The sequence below is a fragment of the Oratosquilla oratoria genome, chromosome 16 (assembly GCF_046742065.1).
Source record: "Oratosquilla oratoria isolate Oo_2021 chromosome 16, ASM4674206v1, whole genome shotgun sequence".
NCBI lineage: Eukaryota > Metazoa > Arthropoda > Malacostraca > Stomatopoda > Squillidae > Oratosquilla > Oratosquilla oratoria.
The window spans coordinates 68,346,578-68,351,577 of record NC_134792.1 but is presented as its reverse complement, the minus strand read 5'-3'; positions in this window follow the sequence as shown (position 1 = coordinate 68,351,577).

Genomic DNA, 5,000 nt, shown 5'->3' with positions numbered 1-5,000 from the left:
CCTCCTCCCCCATTCCCCCTCTTCTCCCCCATTTCCTCCTCTTCTCCCCCATTCCCCCTCTTCTCCCCATTTCCCCTCTTCTCCCCCATTCACCGTCTTCTCCCCTAGTCCCCCTCTTCTCCCCCATTCACCCTTTTCTCCCCCATTCCCCCCTCTTTACACAATATCTTATTCTCCATTCCCCCTCTTCTCCCCTACTCCCCCTTTTCTCCCCCATTCCCCCCTCTTCTCCCCCATTCCCCCTCTTCTCTCCCATTACCCCCTCTTCTCCCCCATTCCCCCTCTTCTCCCCCATTCCCCCATTTCTCCCCTATTCCCCCCTCTTCTCCCCCACTCCCCCCTCTTCTTTCCCCCAGCTTCACAAACTCGTTCTACTTTGTCTGTCAGACTCCTTTCAGTACAGTAATCAGGGTTCTTCAAGCTCTTTGGTTTGTTGTTGTTCTTGTTCCTGCTCTTAGGATGGACACGCACACACACACACACACACACACACACACACACACACACACACACACACACACACACACACACACACACACACACATACATACATACATACATACATACATATTGAGGAAAAATATTAATTGGAAAAATATATATTATTTGTCCTTTACGCATCAAAGTCTTTTCTCTTCTGACCGAAATAACCTGACGGTAAATAGAGGATTCTTCAGATGAAGAGAATTGCTTGGCGGCAGAGAGAGAGAGAGAGAGTGAGAGAGAGAGAGAGAGAGAGAGAGAGAGAGAGAGAGAGAGAGAGAGAGAGAGAGAGAGAGAGTGAGAGAGAGAGAGAGAAGAGAGAAATAGTGAGAAAGGGAGAGAGAGAGAGGAGAGAGAGAGAGAGAAAGGGAGAGAGGTGGAGAGAAAGATAGAAGGAGAGGGAGAAAGAGGGAGAGGGGGGGAGAGAGGGAGAGAGAGGGAAAGAGGGGAGATAGAGAATCATTCAAGGCAAGTAATCAAACGGAATTTAGGTTGTATTGGGTCATTTGAGGCCCTCTTGTGACCTTTTATTGGAGGAGTACATTGTCCAGAATTAGCCGAAAAAACTTGTAGAAAAAGTCTAGAAATATCGTAAAAATTGTTCAAGATTAGCCAGGAAGAAATTGGTTAAGAAAAACATCAATATAACTCGGGAGAATATGCGAATAATGTATGTACTCGTAGCAGTGACAGCAAATAATAACAACAAAAATACAACAACGATAGAAATAATACAACCACGGTAACATAGTGATTACGTCAATAACGAATACTGAAGGACAAGACGAGGGAAATAACCAGTGACAGAAATAACAGTAGAAACAACAACTTCAATAACACAAGTGATAGAACAATGAACGAGCAAGTGGTTACTTTGGACACAACCTGTGGAACTGCTGTTACTATTACTACAACGACTACAAATGATGTCATAATAATGATGATGATAATGATAATAATAATGATGATGATAGTGATGATAATGATGATTCTTTTAATACAATTACGCTATTTTCATCCACTATCACCACAACTACCGTCACTATCACCACCACCACTACCAGTATCATTATCATCAACACCATTATCACCACCTCCACTGACACCATCACGACTATCACTACCGCTACCATCACTATCACCACCACAACCACCGCCATTCCCACAACCATTGCATCCACTATCACCACAATTATCAGCACTATCACCACAAATACCACCACTATCACCACCTCCACTATCACCATCACCACCACCACTATCACCACCTCCAGTATCATTATCACCACCACCACTATCACCACCTCCACTATCACCACCTCCACTACCACCACCACCTCCACTATCACCACCACTACCACCACCATCACCACCACCATCACCGCCACCACTAGCACCACCACAGTCACTAACACCACAACCCCTATCACCACCATTACTCATTCTACTCTTACACCACCCACACCTCTCTCCTCCTCCTCCTCCTCCTCCTCCTCCTCCTCCTCCTCCTCTCCCCCTCCCCCCTCCTCTCCCCCTCCCCCTCCCTCCTCCCCTCCGCCTCCTCCTCCTCCTCCTGCTCCTCCAGCGCCTCCTCCTCCTCCTCCTCCTCCTCCTCCTCCTCCTCCTCCTCCGAAGGGGAATGATTACAATCGCTCGACGACCTCGAGAGGGAAAGCAAAGGAAAGCAAGGGAGGGAAGGGGAGAAGGCAAAGAGGTTAATTTCCAATTTCATGTCCCGGGGCTCAATCAATCCACTATTTTCCGTCCCGTCCCCCCCACTTGTCAATCTCAACTCCTCCTCCTCCTCCTCTTCCTCCTCCTTCCAAGCCTCCTCCTCCACCGCCTTCCCTTCCTCCTTCTCCTCCTTACTTTCCTCCTTCCCCTCCTGCAACTCTCCCTCTTTCTCCTCCTCTTCTCCTCTTCCTCCTCCTGCACTTCCACTTCCTCCACCTTCTCTTCCACTTCCTCCTCCTCCTCACCCTTATCCTCATCCTTCCCCCCTCCACCTCTACCGTCTCCCGTCTTACTTCTTCCCCTCCTTCTCCTTTTCTTCCTCATCCTTCGGGTCGTCTTCCTCCTCGTCTTCCTTCTCCTCTTCCTTCTCCTTTCTTCCTCTTCCTATATTCCTCCTCCTCCTCCTTCCTCTTCCTCTACCTCCTCTTCTCATTCCACGTTGACTTAAAAGGTAGGAAGGAAGAGGGACAGAAAGTAGCGATTGAGAGTGGAATGGAGTGCGGTGGATTGGAGTGAATTGGATTGAAGTGGATTGGAGTGGGATGAAGTGGAGTGGGGCGAGGTGGAGTGGGGCGAGGTGGAGTGGGTTGAAGTGGAGTGGGTTGAAGTGGAGTGGGTTGAAGTGGAGTGGGTTGAAGTGGAGTGGGTTGAAGTGGAGTGGGGTGAAGTGGAGTGGAGGAAGAAGGCGGGTGGTCGAAGTGGTGTGGCTTGAAGTGGAGTGAGGCGAAGTGAAATGAGATGAAGTGGAATGGGGCGAAGTGGAGTGGAGTGGAATGGAGTGGAGTGAAGTGGAAGAAGAAGAAGGAAGGGGCTCGAAGCCGCTTGGTGGTTTCCTGTCTCCCACATCGGTTTATCATCATTTATCAGTCTTTGAGGTCAACCTCCACGGGAGGCATCGAGGCCGACGTCATTGTGTCGTACTCTACCGCTGATGACCCTCATTTGCTGGGGATGGAGGCCCTCCCCCTCCTCCTCTTCCTCCTCCTCCTCCTCCTCTTCCTCCTCCTCCTCTTCCTCCTCCTCTTCCTCCTCCTCCTCTTCCTCCTCCTCCTCCTCCTCCTCCTCTTCTTCTCCCCCCCTCTTCTACTCCTCTTCCTCCTTCTCCTTCTCCTTTTCCTCCTCTTCTACTCCTCCTCCTCTTTCTCTTCCTCCTCCTCCTTATTTTATTCCTGTTCCTCCTCCTCCTCTTCTCCTCCTCCTTCTTCGCCTTCTCATCTGCTCTCCCTCTCCTCCTTCTGCTCTTCTGCTCCTCCTCCTTATCTTTCTCCTCCTCTTCCTCCTACTCCTCCTTATCTTCCTCCTTATCTTCCTGTTCTTCCTCCTCCTCCTCCTCCTCCTCCTTCTTCTCCTTCTCTTCCTCCTCTTTTCTTTCTCTTCCTCCCTATCTTCTTCCTCCTCCTCCACCTCCTCCTCCCTCTTTGTCCTCCACCTCCTCCTCCCTCTTCCTCCTCCACCTCCTCCTTCCACTTTCTTCTCCACCTCCTCCTCCCTCTTCCTCCTCCACTTCTGCTCTTCCTTTACCTGTACCTTCTTGTCGTCTTCCTCCTCCTCCTCTTCCTCCTCCTCCTCCTCCTCCTCCTCCTCCTCCTCCTCCTCCTCCTCTCCCATCTCTTCCCCACTTCTACTTTCTCATTATCGTCCTCTTTTTCCTCCTTCTCCTGCCCTTATTCCTCCTCTTCCTTCTCCTACTTTCCTCTTCCTCCTCTTCCTCCTCCACCTCCTCCACCACCTCTTCCTTCTCCCGTGTCTCCCCCTTGACCTGTACCATCTCTTGTACTTTCTTGTCCTCCTCCTACTGCTTCTCCTCTTCCTCCTCCTTCTCCTCTTCCTCCTTCTCCTCCTCCTGCTCTTCCTCTTGCTCTTCCTCCTTTCCCATCTCCACCTCTACTTTCTCCTTATCGTCCTCATCTTCCTTCTCCTCTTATTCTTCTTCCTCCTCTTCCTCCTCCTCTTCTTCCTCTTCCTACTCATCCTCCTCGTCCTCATCCTCTTCCTCCTCTTCATCCTCTAATTACTTTTCCCTCACTTCCTCCTCCTCCTCCTCCCGCAACGCGACATTGTCCACAAGTATAGAAGCGCTGCTAAACTACAGCTTATAAAAATCAGCTATCCAATCTCCTCCCCCCCTCCCCCTCTCTCCCCCTCCCCCTCTCTCCCCCTCCCCCTCTCCCCTCCCTCTCTCTCCCCCTTCCCCTCTCTACCCCTCCTCCTCTCTACCCCTCCCCCTCTCTCCCGCTCCCTCTCTCTCCCCCTCCCCCTCTCTCCCCCTCCCCTCTCTCTCCCCCTCTCCCTCTCTCTCTACCCCCTCCCCCTCTCTCCCCCTCGCCCCTCTCTCCTCCCCCCTCCCCTATATCTCCCCTCCCCCCTCTCTCTCCCTCCGCTCCCCCTCTCTCCCTCTCTCCCCTTCCCCCTCTTTCCCCAGCCTCCTCTCTCCCCATTCCCCGCTCCCCCTTCCCCTCTCCCCTTCCCTTCTCTCCCCTTCCCTTCTCTCCCCTTCCCTTCTCTCCCCTTTCCCCTCTTTCCCCTCCCCCTTTCTCCCCCGTCCCCTCTATCCCCCGTCCCCTCTATCCCCTTCCCTTCTATCCCCTTCCCCTCTCTCCCCTTCCCCTCTCTCCCCTTCCCCTCTCTCCCCTCCCCCTCTGTCCCCTTCCCCCTCTCTCCCCTCCCCCTCTCTCCCCTCCCCTACTCTCCCCCTTCCCCTCTCTTCCCTCCCCCTATCTCCCCCTCCCCCTCTCTACCCCTTCCCCTCTCTTCCCTCCCCCTATCTCCCCCTCCCCCTCTCT